The sequence below is a fragment of the Eublepharis macularius genome, chromosome 7, assembly GCF_028583425.1.
Source record: "Eublepharis macularius isolate TG4126 chromosome 7, MPM_Emac_v1.0, whole genome shotgun sequence".
In the NCBI taxonomy this organism is placed as follows: Eukaryota; Metazoa; Chordata; class Lepidosauria; order Squamata; family Eublepharidae; genus Eublepharis; species Eublepharis macularius.
Genome location: NC_072796.1, coordinates 43,068,179 through 43,083,685, shown reverse-complemented (window position 1 = coordinate 43,083,685; position 15,507 = coordinate 43,068,179). Strand labels below are relative to the sequence as shown.

General features: G+C 44.0%; 1 protein-coding gene across 1 annotated transcript in view; it reads right to left on the bottom strand.

Moving 5' to 3' along the window:
- Nucleotides 1-10,910, bottom strand: part of F13A1 (coagulation factor XIII A chain) — a 126,462-nt gene extending 115,552 nt beyond the window's left edge. Inside the window, exon 1 of the mRNA XM_054985190.1 lies at nucleotides 10,828-10,910. The gene's annotated coding sequence lies outside the window, so the exon portion shown is untranslated. The remainder of the gene's footprint in view (nucleotides 1-10,827) is intronic.
- Nucleotides 10,911-15,507: the final 4,597 nt, after the last annotated feature.

Here is a 15,507-nt window from a genome sequence, read left to right as displayed (position 1 = left end):
AATTCATGTGAGTAAGCAAATTCAAACCATCCCGAGAATATTAGAAGCCAAATTATACACACAATTTGGTATGGTGTTGAAATTTGAGGGCACCATGGGTCATGTGAGCTGGAATTTTTTTAAAGCAAGATGTTGAAAACAATATGAGGTGCTCCCAGATGTATGCCATCTGTTCTCCTGAGGTGATAAAGATTTTTCCAATTGAAATGAAGATCCGTCTCCATATATTTCATTAGTGGTGCAAACTGATGTATTTACCAGAGAAGAGTCTATCTAGATTCCAATCAACAATTGCAAATAAAATCCGCTAAGCAGACTTCTTGGCTATTGAAAACTAAAGACATTCTGAGCTGAGAGGCATTCTCCAAACCTATGGATTCTCTGTTAAACATTTTCTCAATGTAAAAAAGTTCTATCTTTCAAAACTGAATTTAAGAGTATCCCCCCAAATATAGGTGATTTCAGTAATTCCCACTGAGAAAACTCAAGACCACAACAAATTTCCCTTAGCAGCTTTATGCAGGAGATTTAAAAAATTAAAAAACAGAAATATCAATTTGATCTATAGAGAACTGTTATAGAAGCAGGTGCATCTAAAGAGGGGGGGGGACCTGCCACAGAGTATCAGACTGTCCTGCCCCCTCACCACCTCTGCCTCCTTTTCACCTGCCTTGATTAACTCCTGGACATATGAAGTATGGTAATGCACGGCAAAGCACAACATCCAGCCAGGTTTGGGGGGGGGGGGTCTCTTTTAACATGAGTGGGGCTTAGGTCATGCCTTCCTCTTTAATTCCTCTGGCATCACCTCTTTCATGGCAAAGAGGAGGTGCTTATATCAGTCAATGAGATGAGGTAACAGAACAGGCAAAGTCAAGACCAATGAAAATCGTAAAAGGCGGAATTAACAAAGCGTGTGTAGAATATCTAGCTCCAGCGAAAACATTGCAACTTCATATATGAAGACTTGTGTCTATAGGTTTTCATGTATAAAGGAGGGTCTCCACATAACAGGCCCAACATGGGGATGGATTTGGGTAACGGCTCCATAGTGTAAGACTGCCTTACATGCCTTCCTAAGAGCCACATGAGACATTACACGTGACACGAGTCAGGACATGGGTGCCCAGCCTGACTTGCTGTCACTTGGAAAAACTGGGGAACTTACCTTGAAAGTGCCCCATTCAGCTCCAGAGTGCTGCAAGGAGAGCTGAGAGGCTTCTGGCTGTTTTCACCAGCAGAAACAGCCAGGAAGGGGCCTGTTTGCCCCTTTGTCTGGTTCTGTGTCCTGAGTCTGACTCATGTCAAGTCGCATTTGACACTAAATGTAGCAAGTAAAGGTGCCCTTCTTCCTCATTTTGGAAGGCCATTCAAAAGAACTCATCACAGAAAAATCTGTGATCTTTGGACGGTCTTAAGGGAGGGCACCTTGATGAGAAAATTGTCTAAAGAATGTAACTTTCTCGGAGGAGTACACTGAGAGATACAGTTTGTTAGATATGAAGGTCCTAAACCATAAAGAGCTTTAAGGATAGGAAACAGCATTTTGAAATGGGCCTGGAAGAAACAGCTAACACAGCACTGGAATTATGTGTTCCAAAGACAGGAGCCTTGCTACCATGTTTTGTTAGCTGCTGAGATCTCTTCAAAGGAAGCCCCATGTAAAGTCGTTACAGAAGTCCAATATGGAGGATACATTAGCATGGATCAATGTAGCTAGGACAGCAGCATCTATATAAAGGGCCTGCTCCAGATATAATTAAAAGAAGGTGCTCCTAGCAACAACAGAAACCCATTTATCTATTAACAGGGCTAGGCCAGGTCCTTTTAATTTGATCTTAACTTGATCTTCTCCAGAAAGCTTAACTCCATCTAAGTCTAATAGATCAACACCAGAGAAACATTCTGCCTTTTTACTTGGGGCCTGTAGCAAATAGTAGATGTAAGCATAAAGCCGGGGGTGAGGGGGGGGAATACCAGTCCCTGATTTGTAATTTTGTTGTAGTTAGATCCACCTATATATTCAGAATTTGAGAATCCAGGAAAGCATTTTCCAAGCACATAAACACAATTGCATTAACATCTAATTAAAATTCTGGAGAACTGAGCAAATTACCAGAACTGTTAACCAGCTTGCAGATGAAGCTGAGGTAATCACCAAGAACAAGAATCAGAGAACATTTAAAAAGTGACCCTATTCTTAGCTTTCTGAGCAAACACAAAATTCAGCCTCTGAAGTAAGCCATGTGCTTTTCCCAGGAGCCTTCAGCAAGGTAACTATGATGTGGAAGAGCTCCTGTCCAAGACACGACAAACAGAGCAAAAGGCCCTGGACATGACAATGCAATCATATATTTTCCCTAGTGTTTAACCATGCGTCATCTGCAATTGCTCCTCTGGGCACATTCACAGGTATCCAGAGACCACCAGGGAACTTTCATAAAATGTGACAATGACAATTGAAAGCAGTGGAACCAAACTCTGGAAAACAGCAGCTTCGTTGGGGCTTTGAATCCTGGGAGACTACTGTTCCCTAGACCATGTTTGGGGGGTGGGGGTGGAAAAACTTATATACTCTCAGACTTTTGACAGCTCCAGATGGCAGGAGGTTTTCTTCCCCCTGGTGGCTTTGACTTCCTGGCAATGGCATTTCTTTGCCTATTAGCCTGTGGTGAACTTTGTCTCCTTCCTGCTGAGCAATGGATGGATGGATGACTCAGTTTTAATGACATTCGGGTGACAGACAAGCACATGTGGAGAGCACAAAGCCTATGGGCTGTCCACCTTTCTGGCCTGTGAGAGACTAAAGACTGCTAGCATTTCAGATTGTACAACGGTTTACCTATTGTCATCTAAGCTCTTCTTATTGCAGAATTACTATTTTTTGCCATAGTTTCTGAACTATTTTCCAGGAATCCTAGGAGTTCTTTGAATTCTTAAGGGTGGGGGGGAGGCTCTATAAGAAGATGAGTAACAGCAGACAATCTTCTTTGAAAGACAGTTCACAGTTCACCATTGGCCTTCTCATGCAATGTGCAGCTTCAGGGGACTATTAAACATGTTCTAGAATGCACTCAGAGGGCAAAGATGAATCAATGCAGCCTCACCAAGTACCTACAGGAAGCAACCGTGCACTTTTTAGAACAAGAACCAGACCCCTTCACAGGACACAAGGACTCCAAAGCAAATGCACCAGTGTTCTTTATCAGAAAAACTGACACAAAAAGGGTGCCCTGGACATAGTTTGAGCAGAAATGACCGGTCTTTTCAGGAACGCCATCAGGGCCCAACAATACTGATGACTCTCAGTGTATCAGTTCATATTGCCTAAGGCTTGTGGACAAGCAAGCAATTTCGAAAGCATTTCATAACAAATGTATTGGATAAAACAAGGTGTTCATTTCCTTGAAGTTCTCCTCACTTTGGCTTCCTCTTTGCCCCATACATTTTTATGCAATAAAAGAAGAAATCAGTTTCACTTCCTGTATACGGCTCTGTACACTGAGCAGAGTCAGCAGTATCCTGGTCCTGCTGAGTCAGCAGCGGCCTCTGTGACAACCAGTAGAATAGTTTCTTGCTGGAACCACGTGAAAGTTTCTCTCTTTTTCTTATTTAATGTTAGAGAACGTTTTTCCAGCACCTTAAACAACTTCTTTAAAAGTTAAATCATGTTGCTTTTCTTATAACTAAACTATACCTTAAGGAAGCTATGAGTGTTAGTTGTATATACAGAAATATGTTCTGCATCATAAAGTTGTGTTCCTTAAATTACGGATGACTTTTGTTGCTAGCATAAGTAGTATAGAATCCCCATGTATGGCAATTCTCAGTCACATTTCCTGGTTAAGCATTGTTAACACACCCAATTCATATGACCCTCAAGATTCTCCACCCACCCTGTTTTAATTTTTTTGAGGCATGAACCCCTCCCCCATCCAAAAGATTCACCTTCATGAGCATGCCTAAGGCTGCATAGAAATAATGCTATTTTTTTATATCAAAAAATCTTTTTAAACTCCATATATTTACAGAAGCACCACTGGACACATACTTTCCCTTGTTTAAAAGGTAGGCGATTCTGTTCTGTTATACTAACTGTTGCAAGAGACTGGTTCCTTGTGGTCATCAACAAATGAAAAGATAAATTGATGCGTAATTGACTAACTCTTCACTGAAGACCTGCAATTATGCTGATTCCTCTTCAGACAAAAGAAACTGCTTGTGCTGACAGCATCCTGCCCAGGGAACAATGTTTTTTTACAGGTTTAAAACAAAGCATCCTTTTTGAGTGCAGGAACAGGCTGTTAATGGTCTGTGCAAAAGTAGAGGATGACATCATGTGGAAACCTGGAAAAAAACCCCACACCAGTAAGGATACTGAATCTTGGGAAATCATTGGTGTGAAAGATCCAGAGGAGTTAGCCGTGTTAGTCTGTAGTAGCAAAATCAAAGAGTCCAGTAGCACCTTTAAGACTAACCAATTTTATTGTAGCATAAGCTTTCGAGAATCACAGTTCTCTTCGTCAGATGCATGGAGGGCAAAAAGAAACTGGTCAGATATAGAGGAGAGGGGAGGGCGGAGTAGATGCAAACAGCTCCTTCTGATATGGAGATGCAAACAGCTCCTTCTGATATGGAGATCAGTTTGCTTCTGTTAAGGAAATCAGTTACCTCTGATAATGAGATAACCATTCATAGTCCCTATTCAGTCCCAGCCTGACAGAGTCAAATTTACATATGAATTCCAATTCAGCAGCTTCCCGTTGGATTTTGTTTTTGAAAGGTTTCTGTTGAACTACAGTGACCTTTAAGTCTTTGATGGAATGTCCTGGTAGATTGAAGTGTTCTCCCACTGGTTTCTGGATGTTGCCATTTCTAATGTCAGATTTGTGTCCATTTATTCTTTTGCGCAGAGGTTGGCTGGTTTGTCCAATGTACAGAGCAGATGGACATTGTTGGCACATGAGGGCATATATCACATTGGAGGATGAGCAGCTGTATGAGCCAGAGACAGTGTAGTTGATGCCTTTGGGTCCTGTAATTGTATTCCCTGGGTAGATGCCCTCCATGCATCTGACGAAGAGAACTGTGATTCTCGAAAGCTTATGCTACAATAAAATTGGTTAGTCTTAAAGATGCTACTGGACTCTTTTTGATTGGTGTGAAAGTAGCTCATGGGCCACAATAAACTGCAATGGAAGCACTAACCGGGAGTCATTTTCCCTGACCAAAACCCATAAGAATTCTCAACAAAACTTTCCAGTTTTGCCATGATGCCAAGGGCAGGTGCTCAGTGGTAGAGCATCTGCCTTGCATGGAGAATGCCCCAGGCTCAGACCCAGCATTTCCTGTTAAAACATCAGATGGCCTCTGCTTGAGACTCTAGAGAACCACAGCCAGTCACAGTCAACAGGACTGACCGTGATTTAGTAACAGTCTGATGCAGGACCAGCCCCAGGATGCCGGGGAGGCAGAAAAGGAGGGCACCCTCCTCACTCCCCCCCCCCACCATGGGGAGGAAAAAGGTCACAGGGTGGTGGAAAGATGCTGCCCATCCTTCTCTCCCTTGGTGGCCAGTGCAAGCCCTCTTCATTCCCCCAACAGGTAGGGCCTGCCATGCCCCACGCCCCCAATGGAAGGAAGAGAGAAACAGGCTCCCCACAGCCAGCCAGCCGCACTTCCCGAAAGCCATGGCTGAGCAAGGGCTGTGTGTGTGTAGCTGGTCTGTTTGGTGCCCCTCCATTGCTGGCACCCGAGACTTAGTAGATGGGCTGCCCCAGTATAAAACTGTTTCATGTGTTCATATGTTTATATCCCAGATCTATAGAAATGCTGCCTTTTTTTTTAACATCCTGAGCAATAAAAAGAATAACCATCATGTTTTCTTAATGATATACAGAGCTTAACTCCAGACTTACAGCATATGAATCATGCTGCAAGCATGTCCTCTGTTGCTTGTGAAAAACCTCATAACGATTTTTTAAATGAACTCAGTGGTGAACACACAAAGCCAATTGACATTCCAGCACATGCATATATTTTCATACTGTGAACATAAGAACATAAGAACATAAGCAAAGCCATGTTGGATCAGGCCAGTGGCCCATCCAGTCCAACATTCTGTCACACACAGTGGCTAGAAATCCAGTGCCATCTAAAGGACTGTCAGTGAGGCCAGGACACCAGAAGCCCTCCCACTGCCTTCCTTCCAGCACCAAGACAACAGAGCACCACCTCCCCACAAAGAGAATACCATCTATCTCCTGTGGCTAATAGCCACTGATGGACCTCTGCTCCATATATTTGTCCAGTCCCCTCTTGAAGCTGGCAATGCTTGTAGCTGCCACCACCTCCTGTGGCAACGAATTCCATGTGTTTATCACCCTTTGTGTAAAGTAGTATTTTCTTCTATCTGTTCTAACCCGACTGCTCAATAATTTCATAGAGTGCCCACGAGTTCTTGTATTGTGAGAAAGGGAGAAAAACACATCTTTCTCGACCTTCTCTAACCCGTGCATTATCTTGTAAACCTCTATCATGTCTCCCCTCAGTCGTCTTTTCTCCAGGCTAAAGAGCCCCAAGCGCCTCAATCTTTCCTCATAGGGAAAGTGTTCCAACCCTTTAATCATTTTAGTTGCCCTTCTCTGTACTTTTTCCAGTGCTATGATATCTTTTTTAAGGTGTGGCGACCAGAACTGTACACAGTACTCCAAATGAGGCCTCACCATCGATTTATACAGAGGCATTATGATACCGGCTGATTTGTTTTCAATCCCTTTCCTAATAACCCCTAGCATAGCATTAGCTTTTTTTATGGCAGTCGCACACTGTGCTGACGTTTTTAGTGAGTTATCTATCATGACTCCAAGATCTCTCTCTTGGTCAGTCTCCGCCAGTTCAGACCCCATCAACTTGTATTTATATTTTGGATTTTTGGTTCCAATGTGCATTACTTTGCACTTGGCTACATTGAACCTCATTTGCCACATGGATGCCCACTCTTCTAGCCTCGACAGATCCCTTTGGAGTGCCTCACAATCCTCTCTGGCTTTCACCACCCTGAACAATTTCGTGTCATCTGCAAATTTAGCCACTTCACTGCTTAATCCCAATTCCAAATCATTAATAAACAAGTTAAAAAGCATTGGACCCAATACCGACCCCTGTGGCACCCCACTGCTCACCACCCTCCACTGTGAGAAGTGCCCGTTTATGCTCACTCTCTGTTTCCTATTAATTAGCCAGTTTTCGATCCACAAGAGGACTTGGCCCTTTATCCCATAGCTACTGAGCTTACTTAGGAGCCTTTGATGAGGAACTTTGTCAAAAGCTTTCTGGAAGTCAAGATAAACAATATCTATCGGGTCTCCCTTGTCCACTTGTTTGTTCACTCCCTCAAAGAACTCTAACAGATTGGTGAGACAAGATCATCCCTTACAGAACCCATGCTGAGTTTTCCTCATCAGCTTTTGGTCATCAATGTGCCCACTAATTTTATTTTTGATAATAGTTTCCACCAACTTACCCGGTATTGACGTCAGGCTGACTGGCCTGTAATTTCCCGGATCTCCCCTGGAACCTTTTTTAAAGATGGGGACAACATTAGCTACCTTCCAGTCCTCAGGAACAGATGCAGAGTTTAATGACAGATTACATATTTTTGTGAGGAGATCTACAAGTTCACACTTGAGTTCTTTCAGAACTCTTGGATGTATGCCATCTGGGCCCGGTGATTTATCAGTTTTTAAATTATCTAGCAGTCGCATAACCTCCTCTCTCGTCACCTCAATGTGACTCAGGTCTTTCAAAACCCCTCCCAAAGTCAGTGCTTCCGGAGTGGGCATGCACTTCTTATCTTCCACAGTGAAGACAGAAGCAAAGAACGCATTCAGCTTCTCGGCCATTTCCCTATCACCCTTTAGTAATCCTTTTACGCCTTGGTCATCCAAGGGCCCCACGGCCTCCCTAGCTGGTTTCCTACTTCTAATATATTTAAAGAATTGTTTATTGTTTTTCTTTATGTTCTTTGCAATATGCTCCTCATATTCCCTTTTTGCCTGTCTGATCACAGACTTGCACTTTTTTTGCCACAGCTTATGCTCCTTTTTATCAACCTCACTCCGACTAGTTTTCCACTGCCTAAAAGAATCCTTTTTACCTTTTACAGCTTCTATTACATTGCTTGTTAACCATGCTGGCCTTTTCCTAAACCTATTTGTGCCTTTCCTAACCAGCGGTATATATTTAATTTGAGCTTCCAGGATTGTAGTTTTAAATAGTCTCCAAGATTCCCCAAGTGTTTTGACCTTTTTTACTTTCCCTTTCAGTTTCTTCTTCACGTACCCCCTCATCTCAGAAAAGTTACCCCTTTTGAAGTTAAACATGGCTGTGTTGGTCTTATTTGGCAATTTCCTATTTCCATATTCTCCATATTCTCCATTTCCATATTCTCTCAAACAAAAGAGAACTATATTGGGTTACTATGCAGAATAGTCTACGTATGCATGTGTTGTGAAGTCAAAACCAGCTTATGGTGACCCCAGCAAGACTTTCAAGGCCAGTTAGAAGCAGAAGTGGTTTGCCATTGCCTTCCTCTGCAGAATCTTCCTTGGTAGTCTGCCATCCAAGTACTTGACCCTGCTTAGCTTCTGAGATCAGGTGAGATCTGGCTATACCAACTGGCTATACCATCGGTATAGACCTCCCCACAGAATGGTCTAGTACAGTTTTTTTCCCAAATGTCTACCAGTTCCACTCAGATGCTGAAGAGCCCAGTGGGACATGTCCTTGAATCACAATGTATGTAGGCACAAAAAGATTGCCAGTCCTAGAACATACTCCCCATACTCTTGGGCCTACAGTTCAGACTCACTGAAGCACATTTTGAAAGCCACTTTTCCAAGGTCCTCTCATCGGGCCAGTGTGGCATAACGGTTAGAGAGCTAGACGAGAATCTTGGAGACCCAGTTTCAAATCCCCACCTCATATTGGCTGCTCAATGGGTGACTTTGGTCTACTTACTTTCAGACACACCTACTTCACAGGGGGGTGAGGAAAAAATGGAGGAGCAGTCTCAATTATCCAAACTCAGTGTAAGTCAGATCCCTATTATGTGCCTTCTTCTAGGCCAGCTTGATGGGAAAGAATGTTTCTCAATACGGCCTTTCACATGTCTTCAACAAAAAAGAAAGAAAGAAAGAAAGAAAGAAAGAAAGAAAGAAAGAAAGAAAGAAAGAAAGAAAGAAAGAAAGAAAGAAAGAAAGAAAGAAAGAAAGAAAGAAAGAAAGAAAGAAAGAAAGAAAAGCCCATAACCTTCCTTTCTAACCCAGGGATGGCATGTGTGTACGTTGTGTCCACATGTTCAACTGCCTATGGAGATGCAGAACATGATTCTAACCACGTTCTATGTCTCCTTCCTAAAAATATTATTCATGGGGCAGCTCAGGACAGGAGCTTTAAAGCTTTGAATCAATTTGAAAATGTTGTTGAAAAAAAATAGCCATCCCATCTAATGCCTTTTATTCTACCCTTCCTCCATGGATCTCAGGACTGAATACACAGTCCTCATCCCATTTTATCTTCATATTTTATCCCTGTTGGGCTGAGAGAACATGTCCAACTCAACGTAACTCGCTCCAACAGAGTGTAGATTTGGACCCAGGTCTCCTTGGTCCTAGTCTAACCTCTACACATTGCTCTACAGAAAGTGACAAAGGTCTAACAGCCAGTTCTGGTCCTCAAAAGGCCTCAGAGTCTTAGCAGCGCAAAAGTGATGGTGCCTAAGGCGCCTGTCCCACAGCTGTTGAACATGTGTGATCAGCTCTCTTGTAACTGGATTTTAACAGCTCTGTGGAGTTGACCAAAAGAAACTGCTGCCTCCTGTTAAATATTTGCTCTTGGGATTTACTCAATCTACTTCAGAGGGAGTTCATGGGTGCCAGCCAAAGGGAGGAGAAAATTCGAGTTGCTGGTAAGAGGAATTGTGCTTACAGATGAGCAGAGTATTAAAGGTTTTGTTTGAGTAAGGAGCTCCTCCCCTCCCTTTCCGTGAAAATAGGATTTAAAGATCCTCAGAAAAGAACTCACAAGATATCTCTACCTTCAAGAATTTACCGCGTTATAAGGTTGTAGCAGGGTTGAGACTACTGGACGTACTGCTCAACCTGAAGCACTGTTTTGAATGATCTCAGGTTCCTTCCTTCCTCCAAAAAACAAACTTTTCATTTGTGACATGCCCATTTTCAGTTCAATAAAAGGAGCTCCATGAAGCACAATGCAATGTTTATTAGTTTTTTATTTTTTTGCCTCATCTTTCTCCCCAATGGGAACACAAAGCAGATTACATCATTCTCCTTACCTCTATTTTTTTTCCTCACAACACACCTTGTGAGGTAGATATAAAGAAGATGAGACCCTCACACAAGCTTTTCACATTCCTGGCCACCCAGCCAGGTAAAGGCACCACCAGCACCACCTATCTAACCTCCACTATAGCAGGCAGAGAGACCTGATCAAATCTTCACAGGTTCCCCTCTCTCCTCTTCCAGAGGCTACACCAGACAGGCAGCCGGTTCCCTGTAGGTACCTTCCCTCACACAGCAACAGCCCAGGGCTATTGGGGAAAAGGGAACTCAGAGGTTATTTTCCCTATATATATACTGCCACCGTAACATGGCCAGTGTTTGTGTGTGTGTTATTTCCCCTTGGCTAAGGATTTCACAGCAGCCAGAGTTAAATAAAACAAAAATAAACTTTATTTACAAGACGGAACATAGGAGAGAACGGATCTTAAACAAACAGAAAATTTCAAAATAGCTGATTACGAACCTGTTCTGATAATCTCTCTCTGCTGCCTTCCTTCAGCCGAGTCAAAAACCCTTTCCCCTCAACAGCTCCCCAAGAGGGTCCTTTCCCTTCAACAGACAGTAACTCTCATCAGCCCAGCATTCAGCCTGCTCCCATTGGCTGTGTCTCAGGAAAGGTGGAGCTGGAGCCAGTCCTGCCTGTCACTGTAGGTTATGGTGAGAGTATGTGACCAGCCTAAGATCACCTAGTGAACTTCAAAGGCAGAGCAAGGAATGAAACCTGGTTCGCCCAGATCCTAGTCTGTCACTCTAGCCACTACACCACACTGGCGCTCAATGCTTTGTATCCAGCTGAAAAATGTTAACTGACAAAAATAGTCTGTCTAGATACAGTAGCATCCTTGGTATATCACATTTAGAGAATGACTTTTCATAATTTTATTGGTTGACTCAGCTATTTTATACGCTACTCTTCTTGCAAATGGAGACCCAAAGCAGCTTTTAACATTCTCCCCTCTTCCATTTTATCCTGAATATAACCCTGTGAGGTAGCTTAGGCTAAGAGTGACGGGCACCAAGATCCCCCAGTGAGCTTCCAGGGCAGAGTAGGGGTTCCATCCTGGGTGTCCCAGATCCTGGTCCAACACTCTAACCGTCCACTACACAAGAGAAATGGAATATCCAGGCAAACACAACTTCATCACCGTAATAATTTACTAAGCTCTCTGAAGGTCATAAGAATTGTGGCATGATAGATCCGGATGTAAATCTTCTCCCAGAGCCTGCTATTCAGCCTCTGTGGGGAAACGTAATGGCTCCATACAAGTGAGGCACTTTAGATCCGGAAAATGGCATAGAGGTTTCAATTAACACACACAACAATCAATTCACTCCCCCTGGCCACTTGTAACTTCTTGTAACAGTGGGATGTACTGTTTCAAAATATCTTATGTTCTATCTACTGTCACACTGAATTTTGATTAATATTCCTGGATTCCAGATAGACCACTGGGAGGTAAAAAGGGGCAAACACTGTTAAGAATATTAGAAGGAGAGCCAGGATGACGGGCAGGCTGTTAAAAGGCCTCAGATGCAAGAGGCTTGAAAGGATGTAAGGAGGAGTAGACACGTTTTGAGGTTTAGAGGCAGGTTTATTTGTTTAACTTAGTAATGGGACAAAGTCCAAGGTATATTTCCTAATTCTATTATTCAAGCGTAGCAGATCCCCATTGTGGTTGTACAGGCAGCCCAACTTTCACAAGATCATGCCTCCTATGTGATTCTACGTGCATTAGCATCAAAATCTCTCCTCACCTGTCCATCTGTCGCTCCTAATATAAATCTTCTAAGAACGTACACGTCCTGCTTCTGATGAAGTGAGCCCTGACTCATGAAAACTTCTGCTGTGATAAATTTTGTTCATCTTTAAGGTGCCATTAGGCCTCTCTTTTATTTTGCTGTAATAGACTAACCATGGCTACCCCTACTGGAATTAATATCAAAATCATGTCATATAACTATGTTAAACCTGCAAAATGGACGTAAACAAACAACACTGTATGCAACACCACGACCCAAAGCGGGGTGGAAAGGATTCTTTCAGAATGTCACTACATATAGCAGGTTGTGTGCAGTTTCTGTGTAATTCCTCCCCACCTTTTAGGAGCTAATACATCTGTTTTCTGAGCAAATAAAATTTAAAAAATGCACACTGTTGGGCTCTCTAGCTTTTAATTAAGATAATAAGAACTGCAAAGAAAGAAATCACTTTGTCTCCTCTGTGGGTGTGTATGTGAGACAGCGAGGCAAAGATAAAAATGTGAGTCACTTTAACTTCACGCATCTTTGAAATTGGCTCACAGCAGTCCCCTGTATCAGACGCTGAGGGCACTTTATCATTACTTTTCAGCATGAATATACTCTGGCAATTGATTTTTTTTTTTAACTTTTAAGGTATGTAGAAATGTGTGAAGCTGGTTGGTAAAATCACGAGCAAAATAAAATCTGGATATTCTTGTCTCCAAAAACCATGGGCAAGATGGCCTAGGATGTTCTCTTGCAAAACCTGGTTGAAATGAACTGCTGTTGAGTAAGAACATGTCCCATGGCTGAAATGGCTGGATCTGACAGAGATTTTTTTTTTTGCAAGTTTGCTACATTGAAACAAGGCATTTTGGGGCTGTATTGCAAAGTGCTTTGCTTTGCTTTAACGGGCTCACCCTGTTGATAGCTTTACTTTAGGAACAAATGCATGCATTATACCCCCCAAATGCCTCCCCCACTTCAGGAAATGGAGAAACTGCAAGGGGAGGGGCACTTGGTCCTTGTTCTGCCTGCTGTTTCCTTGCTCCAGATAACACTCTTTCCCCCACAGCTCCTTTCCTCTTCATTTTGGACCCCGTGGGGTGACAGTTGCTGGTGTGGTGGGGGTGGGGGCTGATTTGGAGCAGGGAAATGACAAGCAGAGAAAGGATTAAGCCACCACTTCCCTGTTCTCAAGTGCCCTTTTTATAAAACTGAGTTTTAAAACACGAGTGAGGCTGTAGTACGCCTGCATATTAGTACCCTGGGTTGATTCCAGTGGAAATTTCCTTTGATCTAAGACACAATTGATGTACTGTCAGTGGAAAGAAACTTTCCAGTCTCCCCTTCCAGATGCAGCCAATAAAACTCCCCCAAATGCTACTACTATGTGGATCTGAGACTATCAAGAGCATCGTAATAAGGAGCAATGGGGGTCTGTAGAGGGAGAGGGGAGCTGAAGAAACTAGCCCTCCTTCCATTGGCAGAAAATTAAAGCTGGAGCCAACCCATAATGTTTACTTTGCTCTTTAACTGCCATTTAATTACCATGCCTGTCACAAGCCTGTCAGATTCCAAATTTCTTGCAAAAGAACTGTCAACCACATCTAAGGCCTAATTTGCAACAGCTCCCATCACCCTCCTCCCCTGCTTGGCCAATAGAATCTGTTCATAGTACCGCAAGCTGGCACTTCCTGCCCTGCATCAGCAAGTGGGCTGAAGAAGATTTCTGTGCTGCCTTTGAAGCAACTTTAGGATCCAACTGGAAAGCAGCCTGATTGGGATTAGGATCCACCACATCTTATTTTAACAACAACATTCGATTTATAGACCGCCCTTCAGGACAACTTAACGCCCACTTAGAGCAGTTTACAAAGTATGTTATTACTATCCTCACAACAATCACTGTGTGATGTGGGTGGGGCTTAAAGAGCTCCAAGAAGCTGGGACTAACCCAATGTCACCCAGCTGGCTTCAAGTGGAGGAGTAGGGAATCAAACCTGGTTCTCCAGATTAGAGTCCTGCCACTCCTAACCACTGCGTCAAACTGCCAGGTCTTCCAGGGGACAAACTTGGTGGGTAGGGACAGTGGCAACTTACCCTTCTGCTCACCCATTGCTCCAGAGAATAACATTTTCTGGCACTATGTGGAAGCTACAGGTCGTTTCACGGGGAGATTTGCTAAAGATAACCCCCAAGCTCAGTGTTTGCTGGCAATTTTTAGTGAATCAAACCCTGACACAACCTTCTGTGTTGTGTTGGAAAATGATATCATTTTCCAGCATGATGAGGAAGTATGCATGTGCTTTCCCCACTCCCTTCCAGCCAGGTGAGAGGAGTGAGGGATGGGGGACAGGGGATCTCCTGCCCACAGTGGGAGGATAGCTACCATATCTTATTTCACAGCAGAACAGATTTACACATTATAAGAGGGGTAGACAACCCCTTTCTTCCCCCTTTCTGTCCCCCAAGTACTGGGGCAACTGCCCTGAGCCCCAAGCTTAGGGGGACACATTCTCCCATCCCACTGCTGCCCTGAAGCCCCCCCCCCCACTGACTGACATTGGCTCCACTCAGGAGGTATGAAGGAATTCCCTATGCTGCTTGAGCTCAGGAAGGGGGCAATCAGCTGTACTGTGTATGGGGGGGGGGTGCAAGCCAGCAGCACCCTGCTGTGAGGGGAGGAGGTGCCTTGCCAAGCAGCTCTTGGCCACCACACAAGGAAGAGGTGGCCAGCCAGCTGGCTATGCAGCCCCTGCAGGGAGGAGACACCCAAGCATTCCCTTGCTGTTGTGTATCCCCAAGCCCTGCATGGCTGGCTAGACAGGCAGGCTGCAGGGGTTGGCTCTTTTTCTCTCCCTCCTCCTTTGGGGTGAGGGGCAGGGCCAGCCCCTCTTCAGTGATTCTGGGACTCCCCACTCAAATCTGTCTCAGGGCTTCAGAATTACTAAGACCACTCCTGCAAACCAAATGGGAGGGGTGAGGGTTCTACTTGGCTAGACCTGCTTGGAGCAAGCCAAGCACCAGCAGAGCTTCCAGCATTTCAGAGACTTGCTTTGGACAGGACTAGTTGCTGTACAGGTCTGGAAGGCTATGACCACTATCAACCATGCCTGCTGCTGCCTTCTCCCATACCGCTGGCCCCAGCAGTGCTGCCAGAGAAATCTGGCCCTTGCTGCCAAGCAAAATGGTCTGGCGTGCTGCTGGTGATATGCATGCTGGGCAATTGCCCACCACTTCATTATAAAGTCCTCCTGTCCCCTACATGGCTGGTCAACAGCCATGGTCTGTGAATTCCACGTACGGAACTCTCACTCCAGAGGCAAAAGGGGTTGATGCAGACTGGGATTATGGTGCATGGACAGGGTGAGGGGTTAAAGGGAGCTGCTATTTGCCCCAC